This window comes from Panthera leo, chromosome A3, assembly GCF_018350215.1.
Source record: "Panthera leo isolate Ple1 chromosome A3, P.leo_Ple1_pat1.1, whole genome shotgun sequence".
Lineage (NCBI taxonomy): Eukaryota > Metazoa > Chordata > Mammalia > Carnivora > Felidae > Panthera > Panthera leo.
In genome coordinates this window covers 45,162,510-45,188,181 of record NC_056681.1, presented here as the reverse complement: position 1 = coordinate 45,188,181, position 25,672 = coordinate 45,162,510, and the positions used below count along the sequence as shown (strand labels likewise).

At 43.3% G+C, this 25,672-nt stretch overlaps 1 protein-coding gene across 7 annotated transcripts in view; it reads left to right on the top strand.

The window, feature by feature from the left end:
- RALGAPA2 (Ral GTPase activating protein catalytic subunit alpha 2) overlaps positions 1-25,672 on the top strand; it is a 322,181-nt gene that overhangs the window by 253,589 nt on the left and 42,920 nt on the right. The window contains exon 38 of one of the 7 annotated variants that reach the window (XM_042931752.1): positions 706-1,547. The exons of 5 other annotated variants lie outside the window; for them this stretch is intronic. The gene's annotated coding sequence lies outside the window, so the exon portion shown is untranslated. Of the gene's footprint in view, positions 1-642; positions 1,548-25,672 lie in introns of those variants that run through there. One more of the 7 variants, XM_042931751.1, reaches the window with a different exon arrangement.

Below are 25,672 nucleotides of genomic sequence, written 5' to 3'. Positions count from 1 at the left end.
TAAACAATAATTTAAAGTATTTTATATTTAATAACACAAAATTGTTTTGCTTTTACCACAATATAAATAGTATTTCAGCGAGTGCAATGGAATTAAATGTGTTATGTTATTTTTATAATCTTGATTTCATAACAGTTCCATAATTTGGTGATTCTAAGGAGCCCCTCTAAATTCAGTTTATTTTAATACTTGGTTTTATAGCTGAAAACAAAACCTTGCAAAGATACATAGACCCATGGGAGCCAAAGACCCTGTCTTGGCCTACTGATGCTCAAGCTCATTCTTAACCTTTGTGAAGGTTCTTCTTGGCATTTGGCAGGAAATTTCCATCTTCCCTGATTTCATATTAGTTGTTGATTGTATTTTTCAACAAACAGATTGAAAACATAGTAAAGTCTTCATTGGGAAAGTTAGAAACAGCTTACAAAATTGGTGGTACAGATCGGAGACCTTTCTGAAAACATATACCATCTTCAACAGTAAACTCCCTTGCCGAAGGCAGCGTTTTCCAGCATTTCTTTTCAAGATCTTCTCTCCATGGCGTGTTTCCTATAAAAGCAGTTACCTTCTCACTCGATATCAGAATGTCATTTTGAGGGAATGGAATTTTTCCTAGGCAAATTTTTTTCCTATTTTTCCTAGGATAACAGCTAAGGATGTACTGCTGACCAACCATAGCCTCCTGGCTTTGTTTTCTGCTTCTAGCCTCACCTGTGCCCATGATGATACTCAACACAGCAGCCAGAGTCAGACTGCTAAAACGTGGTTCAGAGCACATCGCTGCCCTGCTCACAGCCTCCAGGGGCCTCCATCTTACTCAGAGCCAAGGCCAGAGTCCTGCAGGGGAGGCCTGAATGCTCCATGACCTCTGCCTGAAACCCTGTTCCTTAGATGTCCACCTGGCTCGTTCCCTCCACAGTGCCCCCCAGCCTCCCTGGGGAATAGCGGTCCCACACCTGCACACACCTGCCCATGACCTCCCACAGCACACCTGTACCCTTTATTTTCTCCACAGCCCTTATCACCCTCTAATTTATATAATTCACTTACTCATTGCTCCCTGCATGAGGGCAGGGATTTTTGTCTGTTTTGTTTCCTGATGACTCCAAGGATGATAGTTGAAGTATTTAACTTTGGGCACCGCAAGGTCACCAGCAGACACTGGCCAGGATGCTGCCCATGCTGGTGTTTTCCAGGTGAATACCAACCCTGGATATAGCCTCCACACCTGCCACAGAGTAAACATTTGTTCAATACATACTTGTTAAATGAATGAGTAAATTCATCCCCTTGTCATCACAGAAATGGTCACCAAATTTAGAACACTTGTCTTTCTATAAAAAAAAAAAAAAAAGATGAGTAATTCATCTTTATGTTGAAGAGCTTTTATAAGAACTTTCCTGTGAGATAAAGAGCAAATGTTTGTGTGGTATGAAAGATTTTCATGGTCGTGACCTGCTTCAGTACAGTGTATTTGAAAGATGATCCTGGAGGCGCCTGGGTGGCTCAGTCGGTTAAGCGGCCGACCTCGGCTCAGGTCATGATCTCGTGGTCCGTGAGTTTGAGCCCCGTGTCGGGCTCTGTGCTGACAGCTCAGAGCCTGGAGCCTGTTTCAGATTCTGTGTCTCCCTCTCTCTGACCCTCCCCTGTTCATGCTCTGTCTCTCTCTGTCTCAAAAATAAATAAACGTTAAAAAAAATTTTTTTTAATAAAAAAAAAAAAGAAAGAAAGATGATCCTGGGGCAGTTGGGGGACTCAGTTAAGCATCCGACTTCGGCTCAGGTCGTGATCTCACGGTTCGTGATCTTGAGCCCCAAGTTAGGCTCTGTGCTGATAGCTCAGAGCCTGGAACCTGCTTTGGATTCTGTGTCTCCCTCTCTTTGCCCCTCCTCTGCTCACACTCTGTCTCTCTCAAAAATAATAAACATTGAAAAAAAGAAAGAAAGGCGATCCTATTATGAGATAATAAAGTTCAAAACTTCAGTATTAAGGGTCATGTAAACCATAATACATCACAGAATGGTAAGAGTGAATGAGGGAACCCCGTCCCCCATCTCCCCCTCAGGACTGATCCTGACCCGGGACAGTCTGACAGACGACTGAGCAAGAAGGGTGCCAGGTGGTAAGTCTCAGTAAAGCTGAATTATCTTCTTAATTTTAGATAAAAAGATAACACGTGAATAGACATCCGAGCATTGTCTTTTCCCCTCCCACTTTGGAGACCTGCAGGATAAAGTCTACAGACTTGTGCAGAGGTTTTTAAAGGAGAGATGGTAGAGAGAAGACCTCCCACGGTGCTGTGGGTTGACTAGGCTCAGCTGGGTGGCTCTCACCCAGGCCTCTCATCTGTATGGCACCTGCACTAGCATAGCGGGAGCACCTGTGGGCTCCCAGGCAGCCCTCACTCTTGGGCAGCCTCCCCACTTGGCTAGCTTGGGTCTTTTTGCAGCAAAGTAACCTCACAGCAATTGCACTTCATACATAGGTGCTCGGTGCTCCCAGAGACCCAGGCGGAAGGTACCAGGTTTTCACAGTACAATCTTGGACGTCCCGGAACTGTCGGCCACGGCAGGTCCCAAGGGCAGCCCAGATTCAAGGGAGGAGAAGCCACCTGTTGAGGGAGGCAGCAACCCATCTGTTCAGGGAGGGTAGAAGGCCTGTGGACCTCTCTGCTGTCTTCTGCAGACAGCATGGTGCCGACCACACAGGGCAGGGCTCATTCTGATGCACCTGCCTTCTCCACTGGATAGCAAGCTCCTTGAAGGCAAAGACTAGTCTTACTGGCCTTTCAGTCTCCCACATCCAATGTAGTAAAAACTCAGTAGGTGTTATTTGACTTAAAATCTGAAATGCAAACATTTTAAGGAATCTCCAATTAGGTTAAAATAGACTGCAGCACCATTTATTTAATTACACCATACGGTGTCTTTATGCCTGCGTAAGAGGAAATGACTTGTAACAGATACCAAAAAGAGAACTGATTTTAAATAATGACTTCTTAGTCCAAAGACTTGAATCACAAAAGCAGTAGAATTGAGTTCACTGTGCTTCCACATCCACAGAAACACATTTAAAGGATGCATTTTGTTCTTAGCTTGATTTCTTTGGGTTCCTTATTTTCATTTTAATCTGCCTTCATAATCCTTTAATTTTACATTGCCTTCAAGAATCACGAACTGTGATATACCTCATAGTTGTACTTGGCTTTTTAGATGAGTTTATGTTTCTGTGCCTGTAGAAGTCTATCTCCGTAAAAATCTTTTCAGAATCATTTTTATATCATTGAAATTTCCTTAAGTAGAATGTCAGTTTGAGCCAATTTTTTTTTTTTAACGTTCAGCTGTAAGTGCGGGGGGGAGAGGTCAACTTTTAGTGTAGAAAATGTTTTTGTCTTTTATCATAAGAGCTGTCCTGGCTTTGGTGAACCACTCAGACATTAGAGGGGCATTCTTGAAGATGCATGCACATTGCTCTGACAGTTTTTTGACATGGCCTCTGGCAGTTAGAGTGCACCAGTGCCCATCGTAGGCTTCTGTTGCCATGATTTTTTTTTCAAAAAGCCTGAGATTTCACATGGCATCTTTGGCTTCTCTGAGAGGTATTGTGACCAGCTAACACAAGAGGAGGTGTCCTTGAGACTCTGGCATTTGGCCTGACTCCCCTATCCCTCTGTACCCAGATGCACATCACAGTGACTCTCCTAGGTGGTGTGAAGGAGTGCTGACCCTCATTTGGAAGCGCAGCCCCCGCCGAAGCCAATCAATACCAGAGCTGTCCGTCTCTGCCGCTTACCTTCCTTTCACACAGTGAGACCCTTCTGCACAGAGCGATCGATAGCTCTGATCTGCAGCAGCCTGCAGCAAGTCATGCAAGGCAGAGCGCTTAGGTGACATTACACGGGACCGTGGAAACGGCAGCTTTGTGGCTCAGATTTCATAGCACCCTTCCTAGGGGCACATTCCATTTGTAAAGCATGCGTCTTCCCATCTCTTGCATGGATCACCATTCCTCTGAAACTTGATTCAAGAAAGTGGAATGCTTGGGGGAGTGTGTGTGTGTGTGTTTGTGTGTAAATTTCAGGCACCTCTTTCACTCCTATCCCAAACCCTACTAACTCCGTTCTGTTGCTGCTCCTGATCATAACTGTATCCTGGGCAGTTTTGTCTCCTCTTGAGCACTGCAATTATTTCTGTTCTGGGTATTTTTTAAACATTAAAGATTTTTTTCAAAATCTTTGAAATCCCAGTGACTAAACAGCATTCATATTCTAGCAACTACTTCCTCACAAAGATCAGTAGAAGATACTGAACACTGTGTGTCACCCTCCTCTTCAAAAGACTTTGACCATGTGAGAGACTCAGGGCTGAAAACCGAGCTCTTCCAGGACCACTGAGGCCTGGAGGGGCCTCTGCCTGGGGATCTGCTCTCAAACTGCTCCTGGGCATTGTCCACAAGCAGGGTGGGAGTTCCAGTTCTTCACCTCACCTTCTAGTCCTCGTTTCCATGTCTAGTAATCCTGATGTTGTCTGTAGAATTTTGGAAGCAACAGGAAATTGAGAGCAGATTATAAAGAAAGCAGATATACAGGAGACAACAAATTCAAATCAGGGTCGGGACTGACCACTGTGCAAACCCACTGTACCAGGAGCAGACGGCCAGTGGGAACAGAGCCGACGGCCTAATGCCTGCTGCGTGTGAGAGCCCTGGCAGCTGCCGGCCAGAGAGATTGCCTCCACGAGCGCGGGTTTCCAGATTAAAACATGCTTGAATTCATCATGAATTCCACACACACAAAGTTCCTTAGGATGTTTATCATTGTACTTCTTTAAAGTCAAGTTTAACTCTCCTGGTACTTAATCTTTATGTCAATCTTCATAGCCTTCTAAACTCCGAGGCAGGTGATCTCACTGACCGACACTCTGCAGGCAACTTCACACCTTCTGTTTTTCAGAAAGTACCAATGTCACCTTCAGGAATCCCGAGTCGAGCTTAGCTTGGGGGAAGACTCCAAGGAGACAAAGTTTCCCTTCAAGTACTAGTCTATTCTCCCACTGTGTTTATACACACCCAACCCCAGGAATAGACATGGAAAATGCACTTGCTGCTAGAGATGATTTTTCAATAGTGTCTCTTAGAGCTCTTAAGAAAATCTTGGCAAGAAAGTGATCAACAGATTCTGATCATCTCATTCACACTCCTAGACACCAGTTCTGAAAATGACAAATCTAAAAGCCATTTTTCCCACGAGTGTACTCATTCAACCAAATATCCTTTGGTCACTTCCTGTATGCCAGGAACCATGCTGTTGCCAAGGGCACACAAATGGAGGGAGGGCATGGTCCCCATCCTCACAGGGCCCTTTGTTGAGTATGGAAAACATTAAGGAAAATAGAGGTCCATGCATTTTCATAATGCCTATGATGCAGAGCTCAGCCCAGAGCCCCAAAGAAGGCATCCTGACCAGGGGCCTTCCACCTGGCTTTTGGAGAATACAGTCACAGGGACTTGATCAAAACAAGGAGCATTCAAAGAACTGAGCTTCTTTCAGCAAAACAGAGCCGTAAGTAAACTTGGAACCTTCAAGGATCTCTGGCCTGGGGACCCCAGATCCCACTACAGACATCATACCCAGTGTCCAACGGACTCCCCACTCCCACCTCCCTCATCAACCCTGCCTGGTCCTACGGTATCTACCAGTCCTCTTTCCCACCCCCACGTAGCAGGCCTCTCATGCATAGGGAGATGTGCTACCCTTTTAAGTAGTGAGAAAAATAAGGCCTAGGAGGTTAAGGAAGGAACTTGCCTATTGCCTTGGTTCCAGGAAGAGCAATGGAGCTCAACTCTCCGGCACCTGGAGAGACAGTAGTTCACTTAACTTCACCAGCACCTGCTCTGCCCCAGGCACCAGGAACCTCACACATAGAGTCACTCAGCTAATACTTACCACAATCCTATGAGGAAGGTACATTTCTTACCTTATTTCAGTCTGTTATGCAAACACAGTACAGTGTCTTACATAATGCAATCTGTTATATATTTTATTATATTTGAAAAAATCTAGTTGAGGGCACAGAGGCCCAGGAAGGTTAAATAACTTGCCTGAGGCCACACAGTCATGTTAGGGGTGAGCAAGGACCTGGACCCAGTAGCAGCTGCTCTGGCCATACTGTTACCCCACTGCCCCCAACTCCCCTCAATATCTAAAGATGCCTGTGGAAATCGTGCATACGTTTCGGTGCAACTTTTTAAAGTATGTTGGATCTGTTGGGTGGATTTATAAGTTGTGACTTACAACTGGTTTTGATAAACCACAAATACCAGTATTGTGTTTTAATGAGACTGAAGGCATGAACGAGCAGATTCTACTCTCGAGGCTGTTGTGGGGACATGTGGACGTTGCAGTCGTCCCTCTGAAGGCCTGCATTGTCGCCAGGCTCATTAGCATCCGCGCTCCGTTCGGCCGTTGCTGCTTGCTAGCTTACCAGCTGTTCCTGCTGCTCCGTACAATGTCGGATGTGTTCAGCTCACTGGGTTCCTGTCCTCGCCGCCGGGAGGAGACAGCCCTTCCACTGGGGATACCCACGTGGCTGCCTGTCAGCGGTGGCACCGAATAAAGTAATAGGCCTTCGCATGGCATATGGTGTCTGGATTCGTACAAGATGCAAAACTCTTCTGCTGCTAATGCATGATGACTCATAGCATTGCTAATTTTTCAAACAAAAGCTGACTTCCACACCCACACTTTTAACCCCTCCAGCTAAAAAGTCTTTAGTTGCAAGGCTCTAGAAAGGTGGCTTCTGGATCGTTATATAAAATGTGTTACACTTGTAATCGAAAGCATATGAAATGCTTTGCTTTGGGTTGAAGTTCTTTTAAATTTCTGGACCTTTTCTTTTTTTCCTCCAGGAAGGGGAATTGTTAAGCTTGTACTTTGTTCCTTTCTCACAATGGGAGAGTTTAACACTAGTTTTCTCTTTTAAAAGTTCCATAGAAACTAGTGCCTGAGAGTATATCAACTCAATTGTGGAGCATTTCAAGCTCTTCACATTAGAATAGTTTAAAGTTATAAAAGAATGTTGATTCTTTCATAGAATTGGATATTGCATAGTCTCTCCTAGTGTACTAAATGCATGGCTCATTTAAATAATCAAATTCTACCAAAACAAGTCTAGATTATAAATTTACATTAGAATGAACAGTTTTTCAAACTATGAAATAAATACATGGGGATCTTCTAAAACAATGTTTCTACTAAATTATTTAGGATCAGTTGTGCTAATAGATGTCTAAATTCAATCTGAGATTTTATGTACTAAAATAAGGCTGTTATCTGCATTTGTACAATCAGGCCTCCCTTTGAATTCGTGATCAAAATATTGGTTCTTTTATAAATAATCCTTATTGAACATTTTATTTAAGCATTTCAGAGTCAAGAATTGCCAACAGAAAATGATTAGACAGTTTCTAATTATGGACCTAATCACTAAGTGTTTTGTAGTCTGTCTGGCACATGAGAGCTTTTGCAATCAGAATTTGACGAATACATAAATTTTTAAAGGAACTGCAACCTAGGAGGATAATGCAGATTTTTTTTTAGCAGATTATTTTGTCTACCCCCAAAAGATTTCTTTGGGTGTTGGGGGAGGGGGGGACTTGGAGACTCATATTCTTAATATTGATATTTTTCTTCCATTTTCAAATGGAAAGTTTTTGCTTTCTTACCAACAGATATGAATTCAAATGTGCATCTAATCTCTTATAAAGAGCATTCTGTTTTCACATAATGAAACAAAATATGTAAAATTCCTAAATGTGCCTCACTTTCTAGATCCTAGTGTTTGATGCTATGTTTCCAGCGTGTTCTCTAACGTTCTTGCCCTTTGCCACCAGAAGTCAGCGAGTGTATATTTGGTGAGCCTAAACATCCATTAGACATTTTTAAAATTCACCGTGACAGTTGATTTTAACACATACTGAAGTTTTAAAAATACTTTACTTGAGTTTACCAAGTAAAGGATTTCCAATTCTGCTGCCACTGCCATGTATCTGAATCTGTATCTGAATCAGTATCTCCACTACTGAACTCAGTAGTTCTTGTCTGCATGTGACCAATAAAATGCTGTCTCATTAGCTGATGGTCCGGAGGCCACACTTGGCATCCAAAAGGCAGTTTGGGACAGTGGCCGATAACATGTAGAAGCACAGGCTGGTCAGAGGCACACAGAAGATGAGAGCCATTGCATTGGTCCATTATTCCCACTCTTGGTGACAACTGTGCAGAATATCACAGATGAAGAGAATGAAGCTCAAGGAAGCAGGGGGCTTGGCCCCACAGCCAGGGCAGGACCAGGATGGGAGCCCAGGGCAGCCTGACTCTGAGCCCCCCCTCCCCCACTGTTTCTCACTGGTCGATGCTTTTGACCTAAGAACAGGAGGCCATCAAAATTACACAGCTTTGAGAAAATAAAGCAATTCCACCTAATTTTAGCCTATCCTATCATTATTCTTACCAAGAGGATCTGAGCCCTTTTAAACCTTGATTTTATGAAATAAAAATGAAAACAAAACTATTGTAAATTAGAACGGAAAGATTCCCATTTTGATACCACATGTATATCACTTATACCTAAACACTTACACCTAAACACGTCCAAATTAAACAGCAGTGAAACCATTAAGTGTAAATGTTCTCCATGTCATAGTTCACAACAGAGTCTAGCTCAAAACCAGGACCAGATTGGTGTGGCTCCTGATACTTTTACCTTGATGAATAGTTGAGGGCACAGTTCCATCACGGTGATGTCTCTGGTCTTGGAAGCAAGACATTGATTTGTATATGCTGAATCTATTTAAATTCTACCTCTTCCAAAAACTTACAGTAAAGGCATGTGTACTGAGAAAATCAAAGCCAAGAAATATAGATCAGGCATAACAATGTAGGGCATCCCAATGGGAGCCACAGGGACAGAAGCAGGGGGTCCCTTTTAACTACAACTGACCTCTGAGCTGCACTATATATAATACATAGCTACCCTGTATCCTCTGGATACCCTTGTTCCAAAGTCCTCAATTACTGTTAATGGGATTATACTGTGTCTAAACTGGAAAATATCATTGTAAAGAAGTATATTCTTTCTCTGTATGAGAAAGAATATACTGCTGTGGATCCTGAGAAACTTAACAGAAGACCCTGGGGGAGGGGAAGGAAAAAAAAAAGGGAGAGAGTCAAACCATAGGAGACTCTTAAAAACTGAGAATAAACTGAGGGTTGATGGGGGGTGGAGGAGAGGGGAGGGTGGGTGATGGGCATTGAGGAGGGCACCTGTTGGGATGAGCACTGGGTGTTGTATGGAAACCAATTTGACAATAAATTGCATATTAAAAAAAAAAGTATATTCTTCATTGCAAAATTTTAAGTTCCAGATAACAACAAATATTTATAGCAAATTTTAAATATCAAAATAAGTTTCTGTTCTACCTATGAGTCCAAAAAATTTCTTTTGCATGGGTCCACAAGTCCAGGTGTAGCAAAGGCTAATTAGGAGTCCCCGCCCCCAAAAAGTTACAGGTTCAACATAGCTGAAAAAGTAAAGAATTAGTGATGAGAGAAAAAAAATATCATTAAAAAATCATATTAATGCCACCTTTTCTGGATAGCTGCTTCTGCTAAGCCTTTTAGTTTAAAAAGCCCTAGTACCTGACGTTTTGCATCTCTGTTTTTCTGTCAAGATAAAAGGAATCTCGAGAGTCTCATTCTCAATAATGCACTTAATATGTGACAAAAAGGTTTCTGTTCCATTCACTTCCATGGCCAGGCATTTTCATATTATTGCCCCACTGTCATTTCATGCTTAACCCTTGGTAGACTTGTCCAGCCTTCCTCAGCCCCTGGAATCGTTCTGGGATCAAATGACCTCAAAGACGTTTTTGTGTATTGGATACTTGCACTCACGTTGGTCTTCTTGTTACCATGTTGCAGGACTTGTTGCCCTGATAATGCAGCTCTCCTTGTAGGCTTGTTTACTTGTGATCACTATGTAATCATTCATTTTATGGAGCCTCATTAAGGACTGCAAACCTCTGTCCCAATTTAGCGTCATTCGAGCGTAGGTAGCATCCATCTGCTCCACCCGCACTGTTTAATTAATGAACTTGGTAATGTGTTCTTTGCCTGTGAAAAGCACGCCATCTTCTCAGGTTGTTGAATGGGACTTGCATTCCACGTTTTCCTTGTTGAGATTCTAGAAAGCCCGCCCTGGGAGGTGCTAATTATGGACTCCACAAACTTCTGTTAAGTCTTCACTTGAAAGCAGATTTACTTTTTCCTTCATTATATGTTCATAAACCCAGTCAGATCCCTTTTAAATAAGTGAATTCATTTTTATAATTTCTTTTTCTTAAGTGACAGTAAACATTCAAATTTTTAAAAAGCTATGTTTACTGTCAATGCAGTGAAAATATACCTGTTAAATTTTAAGCTTTTCCCTTCTGAAATCAAAGTCCTAGAAATGCTTGAATGTCAAAAATAAAATGTCATTTTTCCAGAATCTCCTTTATGGAATTGCCTAAAATTTTTTAACATGGATTTTATTAAAAGTAATATAATAACAACTGAATTTGTTTCTTCTGGAAAAATGGTAACACTCAAGAAAATATTAAAACTTCCATATCTGTTTAATTTTTAGTGTGTTGTAAAATTCTGTCTGGACTTAGAGGTGATTTGTTACTATCTATTCAGAGACCTGATGAATTTGATATTTTATGATATGTGGTGTAAAACTAGCCACGTTCATTCAAAAAATCTATTACAAACTAAGACCAGGTGTTTAATCCTGATTTTTAAAAATAATACATGTGGTTCATATGTGTTTTCTTTTTTTAATTTTTTTTTTTAATTTTTATTTGAGAGGGAGAGAGAACATGTGCACAAGTGGGGGAGAGGGACAAAGAGGGAGAGAGAGAGGAAGGAAGGAAGGAAGGAAGGAAGGAAGGAAGGAAGGAAGGAAAGGAAGGAAGGAAGGAAGGAAGGAAGGAAGGAAGGGAAAGAAAGAAAAAAGAAAATAAAAAAAAGAAAAGGGAAGGAGGGAGGGAGGAAGGAAGGAAGGGAAGAAAAGAAAAAAGAAAAAAGAAAAGGAAGGAAGGGAAAGAAAGAGAAAGAAAGAAAAGGAAGGAAGGGAAGGAGGGAGGGGGGAAGGAAGGAAGGGAAAGAAAGAAAGAAAGAAAGAAAGAAAGAAAGAAAGAAAGAAAGAAAGAAAGAAAGAAAGAAAAGGAAGGAAGAAAAGAAAGGAAAGGAAGGAAGAAAGAAAGAAAGAAAAAGGAAGGAAGGAAGAAAAAGAAGAGAGGAAGAAGGAAGGAAGGAAGGAGAGAAGGAAGGAGGGAGGGAGGGAGGGAGGGAAAAGAATCTTAAGCAGGCTCCATGCTCAGCACAGACCCCAATATGTGGCTGTATCCCACAACCCTGGGATCGTGACCTGAGCCGAAATCAAAAGTCAGATGTTTAACTGACTGAGCCACCCAGGTGCCCCTCATGTGTGTTTTCTTAAAGACTATTTAATATTGGTGGAGTTAAACTCAAATCTACCCTGTCAGTTGTTCCTAAGACTTAGAATCTCTTTCTGTGCTAACACAGGATGGAGTCCCACATTCATATTATATTTCTTTTTTTTGTTATGTTTATTTATTTTTGAGAGACAGAGTGTAAGTGGGGGGGGTGAGGGCAGAGAGAGAGAGAGGGAGACCCAGAATCTGAAGCAGGCTCCAGGCTCTGAGCCGTCAGCACAGAGCCCGATGTGAGGCTCCAACCCACGAACCATGAGATCATGACCTGAGCCAAAGTCAGACACTCAACCCAGGTGCACTTGTATTTTTTTTTTAACTTTATTTAATTATTTTTGAGAGAGACAGAGACAGCGTGAGGCAGGGAGGGGCAACAGAGAGAGAGGGAGAGAGAATCCCAAGCAGTCTCCACGCTGTCAGCACAGAGCCCAATGCAGGGGTCTAACCCATGAACTGAGAGATCATGACCAGAGCTGAAACCAAGAGTCGGACACTTAACCAACTGAGCCACCCAGGCGCCCCTCATACTGTATTTCTTCATCACAATATTAGCTCTTTTTGAAAATATTTTACTTACCCCATCAGAATTGGAGGGGAAACTATATCTGTGTTCCCATTTAACAATTAAAAGTTAATAAATTTCAAAATAAATATTATAGTTGTTCCAAACTATGTACCCCATGCACAATAAGCATGAAAACAGAAAGGATTAGGAGGTGGAATAATTGTGGCAAAAGGCAGCTAGAATGCCACTGCAGGGTGCTCATGTGTGGATACAAGGGGTTGTAACCTTTGGAAGAACATCACCCTTTACTCTCCGTCCCCGAAACTTTGGTGAGCAGAATGTAATGGGGGACAGAGTCCGCTCCTTGGAGACACCTCTGACTCTGTTGATGTGGCCTGATCGGGAACTGTCCCTTCTGTTCCCCCCAGAAGTGCTCAGAAAACTGCTTTATAAAGATGATGAGACATGAGAGACAATTGTGGGATGAACTCCCCACTCCTTGTTTTAAATTGACTTGAAGTAAATGAAATTGCTGATATTTGACTATTTGGGGCCTAGTCAAAAAAGCATGTTCATGTAGCTCAGCCTAATTTTTTGTATTGTCAAAATGTATATTATATGTGAATATGAACTCCATTAACTTTGCAAAGAAATCTGCGTGCATGCAGGGAGAGGCTGTGAAGAGGGTTTAACTGCCACACAGGACATGTACCAGAGCCCAGGGCTGTGTCTGTGAGGCCACTCATTCCATAGAAGCCCGAGTGTTGATGTCTCTGTATCTTGAACCATTTTGGTCTCTCTCTGAGACCATTCTTTTCCTTTAGCCTTGTATTTGCGTAGCTGGTTTCTCTGGGCATTGTGCCCAATGAGTGTTATCTTATTATTGTTATTATATACAGTGTCTCCAACCCTGTTTTGTGATAAGGGCTTTAAAAATCAATTCCAGAAAAAGGTTTATAACCTGCCACCGTATGTGTTTAATGTAAAATTAGCTTAGAATTGTTTTTCATTTCTCTAAATGGGTCTCACTTGTTTTTAAGTGAAACCCTCAAAATGGAGAGATTGAGAGGAAACAGAAATCTCAAATTTTGTTGTTTTATAGCTCTCCATTTATAACTGTCCACTCCTGTCAGCCAGAGACCCATGTATCCATGCAACAACCAGAGGAGCTTATGCTTTGATTTCTATTACTAACAAGTAGTTAAATAAGAGTATAAAATTTGACTGACCACAGCTCTTGTTGAAGAGTGGGGAATGGTCCTTCAGCAGGAGAAATGATACTTTTGGCTCTAAGAAGAAAACAGACTTTGCTGGTAAATTCAGTCATTAAAAAATTTTTTTTTTCTCCACAAAACAGATGTACATGGCTCAGGGCTAATAGGCTCCTCTAGTTTTGGCTGTGTCATGATTTCAGCTTTTCAGAAAATACCTATAAATTCAGATCTTCTTATATTGTCATTCAAAGCCATTGCTAGATTTTGCCATCTTTCTTTTCAAGAGTATGCTTCTTACAGGCTGGTCTTTAAGGATGGTAAAGGCATTGGACAAGCTGATAAAATCTATTTATAATTAAATCACACTGAAATGTCAGTCTTAATGACCTGGTTGACAGTTCAAGGTGATGGAAGTGTTTTGTGCTGTGCAGGGGAAGCAACTTTGAGAGGCTCTTCTCACACATCCCTGCCACATTAGCCACGGGGAAGGTAGCCTTGTTAGGGATGAGGGATCATTGATGGGTCTTTTTTGCTTTTGGTTTGTTTTTAAAACAAGAGTTTTCTGGAGCAGCCCAGCATCTTTCTGGGAGATGTGGACTAGTCAAGGCCACGAGCTGAGCCACAGCCAAGACTAGGTTAAAGGTTCTCCTGAACTTCCAATTCGAGCAGCAGAGCAAGTATCAGGTAGTGGCCCTCCAACCTAGACCCAGTATGCTCGTCCTGTCACCTGCCCTTCTGCCATCCTGACTTCAGCCCTTTGGGTATAACAGTCTTCTTTGTCTTCATGAACCTCCTCTCAAAACTCAAACACTCCTGGGATAGCTACACATCACATTAGAGCTTCTCAAATTGGGAAGCCAGGCGATGAGCCAGTTATAGTTGAGTCCCGTGAGAAACCTAACACATCTTTGCAGACCAGCATCTGTACTTGGCCTTTTGTCATTTACAACATTTTTTATTAACATAAACACACACCAGGAATTTGCATTGTTTTTAAGATAAGAAATTGAACACATTCCTTGCTAGCAAGCCCCCCAGGCCTGGCTTCCAGAGCCCTGGAGATCGCACCCTCCCATTCTGTGCCCCTGTGCAGAGAGGGAGGACTCCAGGGGAAATGTTTGTGTCATCCTGCCATCGCCCAGGTTCTCAACCCTAGTGTCACATGGGAGTGCAGTATAGACTGATCCTGATCCTCAGGACCTGCTCCACGAATCTGGTGACTTGGTTTGGAGTGGGGCTTAATCAATCCTGATTAATCATCAGGTGATTCTAATGTGCCACCAGGAGTGAGAGTTGCTACCCTGAGGCATCAGCAGCCCCCTTAGCAGGGCTTCGTGGATGCCCAAGGAATAGGAAGAAAGGCCAGCTGCTGCTTGGTGGCAGAAGGGGTCAGGAACCTGCATGGTTTCTTTCTGAGCCGGGAGTGGCAGGTAATGGCAGACATCTATCTGGGACTTAGCTTCTGCTGGGCACTGTACTTAAGCAATTTGTGTAGGATCGCTGTTTTCACTCTGTCTCCCCAAGGAGACAGAAGCCTAGACAGGTGGGCTGACTTCCTCAGGAGCACACAGCTGAATGAGTGATGATGGCAGGATCTGAGCACCGACAGTCTGACCGCAGGGCCCAGACTTCACCCACAACACGTCCCGTGAGACAAGGAGAAGCCTGGCAGGCAAGAGGAAGTTGGGGACTCTGGGATGCTGGTTGGAAACTTGGAAAAGACACACAGCACCAGCTTCACAATCTGGGCAGCTGTTGTGGGACACCCAAGGCTGAAGAGGGACCCAGAAATACAAGGAGAGGAAAGGGGAGATCGGGAGGCATCTGGAGACACCATTTTATAGTCCCCCCAAAGTAACTCAGTGTCAGAAGAGTCACTGCCTGGAGTATCTCCATTCCAAGGCATCTGTTGGTCAGAGTACCATCTCCCTCATTTGTACCCCCAAACGTGCTTCTTCTGCATCTTTCATCATCCAAGAAATGAGTGTGACTCCCTTCAAATTATATCTGTGTGCCACTGTAATTTTGTAAACCCTTGTGATATTACCGCCTTACCTTTTTAGACCTTTGTGAATTGATCAAAGGGTTAAAAGTATAAAAACTATTCAGCTTTAAAGAAAATGTAGATATTAATGCTATTCTTTAATCTATAATAATGAATGGTTTTAGTCAGAATGCTTTAAATGCAGCTATTGTAAAATCCCTGCCCTTGTATCAGTGGTTAAGTATCATGGCCCATTGAGATAGCTTTAAAAAGTTCAAAGGCTATGCTAGCATATCTTTGTCTCCTCGTCTTTTAACTGTAAAGAAAAAGATGTCCTTGTTATCAAGCCTTAGCATTTCTGTGAAAAATGAAATTGGGTTCAGTTTGTGCATAGATTTTGAGAGAGATTAAAGTGGACATCACACAATTTTTCTCCATAAAAGGCTGCCTTTGATGTGCTTTCTGTCTATTCATACAGAAGCGTCAGCCATTGTTTTTGAGCTGCAAAAGAGCGTCCGCTTGTCACCAGCACATTCTAATACCTTTGTGTTGGAGCCTTGTTCAAGGTGGATCTTATAATTCAGAGATAATGTTACTAGAACCATGCATTGTGACCAGACACCAGCCTGCCTCGGGAAGATAAATGCCAAGGCAAAGCCAAAGCGTTTATCGAAAATGATCAGGAAGCAAAAACTAAAACATTTATTTCTGAATGTCCGATTATAATCTGTGCTCTTGATATTCCATCAGCAATATAACAGAAGGTTATTCTTTGGTGCTTGCTTTGTTCTGGCACTGGGTTCTAATTTTATTTTTGCTTTGGAGATTTGAGTACAAGGGACATCAGTGAAGTGGTCACCTTAAAGGGCCAAGAAGGCCTGAGTGCATGCTCCTTGCTTGAATCAGGCTAAGATGACGGAGGGCCTAGTGGAGGTGCCTCAGAGAACCGGAAGTTGGTGACGTTCTAGCAAAACGTCTACTAGCCAGCCATCCTTAACATGAGCGCCGGGGCCGTGTGTAAAACAGCAATGCGCTGCTTTATGTGCATTTAATCACAACTGGAGAATGGGGGTGTTGCCCTGTTCTACATGACAGGACACAGAGGCCCAGAAAGAGTGCAGAAAGTGGAGAGGTATTCACGCCCAGGCCAGCGCACACCCCCTTAACCACCATGTTCTCTCACGCCTTCCATCTCTTGACTGCCCTGTCACTAATTGCTACAGATATTCTCACATGGTACTTGGAGTTTGCATATCAACTAAAATTTACACCTTTCTCCCTAAATTTATTTGGGCATTCTTCCTCACCTCTAAATAAGAGGCAGGGCTTTCCCCTGCCGTAAAGAAAAGTGAAATTCGACAGAAATTTTGCTTTGCTTGGCTTACATTTTCTTGATACCTAATATGTACTTTAGGATAATCGAATTTTTTTTTGTTGTTGATGTTTTTGTTAATACTTCCTCTGAATTAAAAAAAAAAAAATCCTATTTTAAATTATCTCCCAAACATCTAAGGCTAAATTCCTGGGACAACATTATCTAAATGATCATTGGAGCTCTCTGTGCCTTTGTTTTCCTTCCATTTCTTTCACCTCATGCTCTTCCAACATATTCAAACTGTGCAGCCGTGTGTCCAAGGCTGCAGGCCTGGGTGTCTAACCATCAGAAACTTAAAGTACCCACCAGGACAAGAAAGGAGGGCTCCTCCACCGACCCCCTGTCAATCTGGGGGGAGAAAAGCAAAGGGAGAAGAGGGAAGGGAGCTCCCTTCTGCAGCCATCCTGCCCGCCTGCCCTGCAGGGCCTGCAGGGGATGCTCTGATGAGTGGGAGGACACCCCAGCCACCCATCTAATTCAACCACTGTGCATGCACACTTCCATCCAGACTCACCTTGACTCAAGCCTTGGCCACGGTTCCCCGACCTACAGCTCAGTGGCCATTCTCCCTTCCTACCCTTGTTTCCATCTCTTTCATTTTCTGTTATAAAAATGGTGATCATATGAAATGTATTTTTTTTAAAAAAACATCTTACATAAATCATGCCAATATATTTGGAAAGTCCTCCTGCAAAAGAAAATAGGAATATGAATTCTGAGTTACAACGAGACTTACTCTTCCAGTTTTCAGTTCAGTTCAGCTTTTGTTTGTTGTTTTTTTTTTTTATTTGCAAGTGAGCATTAACCCATATTAAAATGAAGGCAAAGCCACACTGTTCCATTCCGAAGAAACATGTGGCCACTAAATGAAAGAAGAGCCAGGATCCGTGTATAAATTATTCAGAAATTTTGTAAATAAACGTGCAAACTTCTCACTGGGGCTATCGCGACTGCATTATTCAGTCCAATAAAGAGAATTTAATTTAATGGATTTTCAGCAACATTGTTCAGTGATCAACAAAAGGCATACTGTCCTTTATGAAGAACTGATTTTCCCGGGGCGTTCTGAAGAAAGTGGGTCCTCGTTAACCCTAGAATGGCTAGCTAATGTAATTGAAGCGTGACCACCTGGCAGTGAGGTTGCCCGTCAGCTGCCAAGGAAGGCCCGGCCGGGAGGACCAGGTGCTCCGCTCGCGCCGTCTGATTGTTACAGTGGAATAAACAGCGTGATTGCACAGTATGGCCGGGGGCGAGAATCCAAGACCGCTGCCAGCCAGAGAGCCTGCTTTCTTCCCTCGTCTTTGACGAGGCAGCCCGAGAGTGCTTCTATTCAGAGCAGGTAACACTGACAAAGCTCTGATGCTGTCTGCTGCAATTAGGAGGGGAAAAAAATCAGAGCGACCTGAGAACGCAGCAGCAGTGGGCCTCAAGTACCTGTTCCTGCATCACACGAAGCCTCAGCCTTTTTAATGCAGGCAGTGAAGTTTCAGCATCAATGTGAAGGAAATCCAAGCAAAGGAACCTAAATGCGGAGTGACCTCCGTTGCTTAGAGCACACTGGCTTTATGTCGGCTCGTTTTGAAGCACCACACCAACTTGCCACCAAACGATAAACTTTATTTAGGCCCAAGTTCCGTGGCAACCCAAATTCTGTGGTCCTTTGGTTATAGTTAATAAAATGCTGGGCCAGGTCTTTCCTCTTTCTGTCTTCCTTTAGAAAGCGCTACAATCATTGATATTTAGCTAACTGAAATAGTCCTCGCTCTGTGCTGTTGTTTGTTCCAGTAATTTTTTTTTTTAAGCACTGCTCCCCATGTGGAGATATAAAAGAAAATTAGCATTATTTGAGTTTAAAAAAATTTAATTAGGAAATAGGCATTACGACCTTTCTAAGGGGTTTTGAATGTGAAATGGTTCATTAAGTTCACGTTAATAGAAAAGTAAAGAGCTCTTCCCCCAAATAGCAAGGAAAAAAAAATCGCTCTCTCTTAAACACATTGATTTATTTCATTTGCTGAGCACAGGAACCATGAAATGTTTCATCCCCAGCAGCACATTAAATATGTGCAGAAGTGAAATTACAGCGGAACACTACCTTGTACTTTGTACCCGTGGTGTGTACGTTTCAATAGGCTGGGAGGAAAAAAAACAAACTGTAGAAAGATCCTTTTATGAAATTAAATTACCTGTTTTGTATCGCTCTGGAGCTGTGCATGTGGCTGTTGATTCAGAGGGGCTGTAACTGTTGCCTGGAGCTTTTCTATTGGTTAATCCCACCCCTACCCCCAGGTCGGTACCAACCATTAGAAAACAGAAATGAGAAAAATGTTTCCAGTCGAGTATTTAGTCTGACCAGTGGTAACTAATTGTGAAGACGTACCAGGATTGCTTGGAAGGACAAGTGTTAGGACTGCGGTGTTTCTCAGTATGTTAGCAAATGGCAGTCATGCCACGTAGTTATAAAATGGGACAGTGACCTGAACCAAGTTAGGTCATTTCTCCTAGCGTCAGTTTCCATATCTGTGAAAAGGGATGGTAAATACAATGGTCCATGTAAAGCTATTAGTGTAACAGGGTCTGCCCCTTCCTCCGTCCCACACACTGGGTCTTTTCCAGTGGCAAATGATCCAGATCATACCCCTTTTCCCTAAAGGATTTATTGTTCAGTCTCTGTTTTACACAAGTACTCTGCAAGGACAAAGTAAATGTATTTGAATTTAGTTGTTTGGGAAAAAAATGTATCTGTGTGATAATATATTCCACCCTAGCTTGGAGGTCCTTTTTGTTTTGCTCAGACTGCAGAGTCTTACTGGCAACCCCTCTTGATGCTGTCTCAGAATTCTAGAGCTAGAAACCTAGATCTGAATCCTGCTCCCAGCTGGACCTCAGAAGTACCCTCTCTCCATGACTGTTTCCACATCTGTAAGATAAGCTGATACTGTCATAGATAGGAAGGTTGGACAGATGTGACAGCATTGAACCATACTGCTCATGGTCCCTAGGGGCTGTCACCCTTACTACTCCCTCTGAGGATTCAACCTTGAGCATATATCCTAGAACTTAACTAAGGGCTGTCCCACCAACAGGATCTCAAACTCCTTTGTGCTGTGGACCTCCTGCCCTTCTCAGAATGTTTATAAATGCAGAAAATAAAAGACATAGGATCACAAAGTAAGTCAGGTATAGTGAAATCCTTTCCAAATCAAGCACATATGTGGTAATATATGCCCACCATTATTCATGTATTAAATACTAGCTCTAGCAGTGAGTATTGTAACTACTGTGATTTGAAGCAGCGTTGAGCAAAATTAGTATTTTGACATTGGCAGCACCATAATGTGATATGAAAATATCTAATTTCTGCTGGTGACAGAGTCACAGGTAGTACCACTATGGTTCGTTGTCCATATTCATAATGGAAAGAATTGCTTAATTTCAGTTAGAGGGAAGTGAAAATAAGGATGTAGTTTGTACCATAAAAGTCCAAGGTCTCCTTGAATTCTGATCATCACCTGAAAGAGGCCCCTGGGTCCACCTTCCTTTAGGGATTCACAAGAACCATGGGGGCAGGTTTCTCCTCACCCCGGCCTCATCCCAATGCTCAGAACTGGGATAAAAAGCTAGTCAGTCACTGCCATGTTACTTCAGCCAGCCAGCCAGTCAGCCATGCAAGGAGTGGGTACTGATACCTGTGGGTAGGAGGCCTGGGAAAAAAAAACCCTGACCAAGAAAGATCACAATGCCTGCCCTCCTGCAGCTTCCATTTTAGTGGGAGGAGTCACCCAGCCAACAGGCTGGACCATGAAGATTCAGAGCATCCACTTGGATGTCTCTTCTGCTTCCAGTTTTATGGTGGCAGTGTCCACACGGCCAACTGGTTTTAATCTTTGTGAGCCATCCCTGTGTTTGCCTCCCTGGAGGAAGTAGCCACGTCCTCGGCTGCCATGCTGCTGTTTCTGTGTCTCTGTGCCCTGGGTGGGCACACTTGGCCCCATTACTCACTTACTGTTGTGGTACTTGTGCACAGCTTCTCTGCCAGCCCCCAGTTCCTTCTTCCTTTGTGTTAGGAACTGCATCAGAAGAGGGAATAGGTAAATATCACCTCTGAGCTAGGAAGGATCTGCCCTGTTGTTTGGTGTTGTGCAAATGGTATTTACAGACTGAGGTATCTTCAGAAAACTCATGCAAACCCACCTGTTGAAGGTCTGGAATTGGTTTGGTCGGACAGGGAGGCATTGGGGATTTTAGTAGTCCTGAGCCTCCTTTGTGGGGTGGTTTGAAGGGTTCAGAAAGCACTGCAGGCTGGAGGCCATCTAGCTCCCTGGCGAGCAAGTGGCCTGTGGCCTGAGAAGTAAGGAGAGACATACCCATAAGCGGGGCTGTAGCCCAGGCCAAGTCAGGGAACTTATGCAGCCACATGAAATTTACACTTTTGTAGGTCAAGAACCAGCCATTTTGCATGATTCAACCTAATACGTAAGTCACTCCATTTTTGGACTCCAACAGCTACAATACAGTATTTCTTGAGTTGTTTACTTAAACAGAATTTGGAACAAGAAATCTCCAAAAACTTTCACTAATCCTGCCACAGACTTCATCTTGATTCTCGTCCATGTGCGTTCGATCCAGAGCAGTCCCCGGAAGGGGAAAGCAACGCAGCCCCTGACCGTGGAGAGCTCTGCAGACCCATCCTAGCATCAGGGCCCCTTGTCCCCTAAGGAAGAGACAGAACCCCCTAATTTCACCACACTGGGATTCTGGCAGCCCCTCAACAGCTCCACCGTCCACCCGTCTCCCTCTTTGCCGAAAATGGTGCCATGCCACACCTCTTCTGCTGCAGAGTTCCGCCCCCGCCCCCTTCCTCGCCAGAAGAGAGCCTGCTCAGCCCTTTACGGCAACGGCCTTTACAGCAAGGTCCCCTCGATTCCCTGCTCTTCTCCCTCATATATAATTTAGTGAGCTTACGTTTGATTAAAGAGTTTATTCTTTACTATCCTTTCCCTGTGGCTCTGCATTATCTGCATCGGTGTATGTTTTCCTCCCTAAAAGAGGAAGCCATTGAAAGCAGGGCTGTTGTCCATTCCCTTTGTCATCCCTCCCAGCAATGCCTGCTTGGGAATGACATTGCAGGCTTACCCCTGCCTCTCCATCATGGAATTCAGTTCCATTTTCTTGCACATTTCATCTCTCCCCCTCACCACCTCCCATGGCTGTTTCCTTTGTCTGGGGTGGAGTTGACTGCTGGCAGCCTCCAACAGCAATAACAGCTTCTGTATTCAGTGGCATCAGCTCTCAGGTTGCCGGGCCTCTTGCCAAGAAATGGGGCTGCAGTGTCCACTGCTCCCGGGTCTTGGGTGGGCCCTCTTGCACCTCAAGTGTTGAGATGGATTGAATTCTGTAAGTGTAGATGAAGACCAGATTCTACACCAGAGCCATCACTCCATGATGTCTTATCTAATACAGGGCACAGGGTAAGAATAGCATTAAGAGGAACTTGTAGAATTATTCCTTGGGAGTTCACTTGGAATGGCTTTCCCTAAGAAGGAATGTAAATGCAGTACTCCAGCCACATAAGATGACACACTGCTTTAAAACAAGTGCATCCCATCAAGGAGATGGCCTTCCCCTGCCTGGTCTTCACTTCAGAGCATTTAGCCTAAAACATCTCTGTATCCTTATGTCGGGATGTCTGAGACTTGCTCTCAGCAACTTCTGGCTACAACTTGAAACTCAGAACTCAGAGGGGGCTAAAAGCATCTCCACTTGTGTGGACATGCTTTTACTCTTTCCCATCTACTCTGGCTTTGAACTTTCTCATTTAAAAGCCAGAGTAGACTGTCCTAACCCTCAGTGAGAGGAGCTGCTGGCACTTGTTGTGAATCGACACGCAAGGCCACTGTGCAGGGATAAGAGCAGCTTTTGTCTGAGGGAGGCTAACCACATTACTAAAATTTGCCTTCCTTTTTGCTTTCATTTTGCTTATATACACTTCATTCCTGACCGCCTGACTAGCTAAGTGACTAAAGCTTGGTTCTTCAGGAGTTTTTTTGAGACACCAAGTCATGGAGAACACCCCCTCCCCTTCCCCCGCCCAGTACATCACCGTTTTTTTTCTTCTTCCCACCTGCAGGCCATGTCTGACAAGCTACGGTCAGAATAGAGTCCATTTTTTTGCATAAAAACATAAAACTTTTACGTACATTTTTATAGGTGTACTTCTCTTTACTATATGCAATGCACATTATGGAATATTTCATTTCTTATTTGATCTACAGTCTGTTCTGAAAAGTTTCAGAATTCCATCAGCATTGACTGCATTGCATTTCTAAACTATTTTTGCACTTACCTGTTACACTTCGAAACAGACGTTCCAGTCCTGTTTCTTTGTGAACGTTGTCTTTGTTATCAAGGAGACATCCAGACTGCGTAACTCCTTAGATGACTTCGTCTCTGTAGTCCTTTGGGTGCATAAGTCCAACTAGGTTTAAGTGAGAACACATTAATTATGAAATTAATTGGTAAGAGCTTGCTTTAAGTGGTCCGAGTGGGTTTGTTCATGAATATTTACAGTTGCCAGACCTCATCTAAGAAGTATTTCAACCGTTGTAAGATAAGTCAGACCATTGGTGGTACATCTTGTATAGAAATATATTGTGTGTTAAAATTGAATTTCTATTTATTACTTACATCATAGGACTTGTTCCTGATTTCTCAGACTAACAGCCTCTAGAGGTGGTATCCCATGCACAGCCCCAGCTTCTCCCAACCCCCAGCCCTCCTGGCTGAGTTTAGGTGTCTCTCCTATTCCTTCCACCTCTTTCAAATTATTCTGTGGGAAGAATGCAGGCTCACTGTCCCTTGCTCGCTCTCTCTCTCTCTCTCTCTCTCCCTCCCTCTCCTCCATCTGGCTCAGGGCAAATTATTAGTTTGAGCTACGAAGTTGCCAATGTTGGCCTAATCTTTAACTTCTCAAAGCCTCACTTTCTTCAGCTTTAAAGTGAAAATAGGCAATACCTTCTTCATAGGATTTCCTGAGAATTTTCCAAATAATCTTGACACACGATTGGCACAGAACAAGATTAATGATTATGTTCGTGAATGGACAAATGGATGGACAGGAATGTTTGTCTTCCTGGCATAAAGGGAAAACAGCCAAATGTATTGTCACTAAGAGTGGATGGTGTTTTCTTAAAATACAGGCTCTTTAGCATGAGCAGAATCCACTTAGGAGATGCTGGGGGCACAGCAACAGGCCAGATGTGGGTCTCCAGACAGCTGGGGTGGAGGTTCTGGCCATGCCCTGCCAGAGAGGCCCTGGCAGAGAGCAGCTGCTTTTCATAGGGCAACTCCGGGATGGGCAATTTGAGGAATTCGTGCATTTAACAATGATAATGATCCTCCCTGGCAGAAACAGGAGGCCAGCTAACAACAACAACAACAAAAGACAAAACAAAACACCCAGGGACAAGGCTATTTGGAGAGAGAACAGAGTTTGTTCTTTCAAAATAAGCCATTCTAAGTAAATAAAGAATTCTTTGCTTTCCCATGTACATGTAATGTGATGGAGTCTATTTTTCACAATGGTGAATTAGTGTATTTAGTCTCTCCATAATCATTAATGTTACATAACTGTTTTCTAAGGAAATGCAATGACCTTTATTTTTAATTCTCTCCCAGTCAAGGGAATTTTACACTTAGTATTACTAAGTGATAAAAAGTCCAAGTATGTGCCTTTAATTTGTCCTTCAAAAAGTTCAAAGGGAAAAGCTCTTTCAGTGGCTTCTTGCTCACCTTTAATAAGATTAGCACTGTCACAAAGCTTGGGGGAACCACCACTTGGTAACTTTTGACCTTCCCCCAGTTTTTGTCCCCTGGCATCTCCTGGCTTATAACACCAGGCAGCTAATTATAATCACCCAACGAGAGCCCTGCCACTCATTCATGGATAGATTCAGTGAGACAATCACATTCTCGGACCATCCCTGTAAAAAATGACCCAGGCATCTTATTGTCTAGTAGTCAGATCATCAAGGGGAAAAAGTGGTTTCCTCTCATGGTGACTTCTGACAGTGACAAGTGAGTCTGACCCTCATGTAACAATGTTTCCTTTTTTCCAGCCCTGAGAGTTTTTCTCATCCAGTGCTTTTTCCAAAAGATACATGATTTTAGTGACTTAAATATAACTTGTTATTAGTTACAAGGTAGCCCATTTATATCTCTTACTAAATCTGTACAAGCAACATTAGTAGATATCCTTCATTAAAGGTATTCTCCGCTTGAACTGCACGTGGAGGGAAGACCCAGGACACAGTCCTATTCCAGAAACTACTGCCATACCCAGAGAAGAGCACATGTTCTGTGTATGTGGCATTATGACGTGGAGGCACACTCATTTTGAGAATCTCAGAAATGAAGATGCTTAAAATTGTTTTGCATATTTCCTGTCCCCCCTCTTAAGAAGACTTTTAGAGTAATCGTTGCCAGTTTGCAAATATTCTTGCAAATTCAGTAAAACACTTAAAAATTATAAAATGTGGTGCATGATGGTTAGTTTTCCCTGCGCCATCCCTTAGGCCTGACTGCTTCTGAATGTCCTCTGCCTGTCTGGCTTCCTTGCCCCGTGCCCTGCTCTTTTTCTCACCCAGAGGCAGCCCTAGGGCTGTGTCAGGGGCTTTCTGTGCAGACCCCTGTACTGTGTCACCCCACTTTCCCCTCAACCTGTGTGCTGGCTGCCAGATCCACCTCCCTACATCGTCACTCAGGCTTTCCTCTTTGGGGGCCACCACACCTCCTACCAGTCACTTCTAGACTTCCCTCAGTTTTATTTCCAAGGAGCCCTGTGTTCTGTATTTCTATAATACAGTCTTCTTGGGAACTGCCCCAGCCCAGCCCGCCCCCCACCTCCTCCTCCCTCATTCTTTCCCTGCATATACAGACTCCACCCAAGTCTCAGAGCCTTGCTGTAGGGAGGATCCACCCCACAAAGCATCCCAATTACCCACCAAGGGCACAACTGGCTCCCTGCCGGCAACACCTGG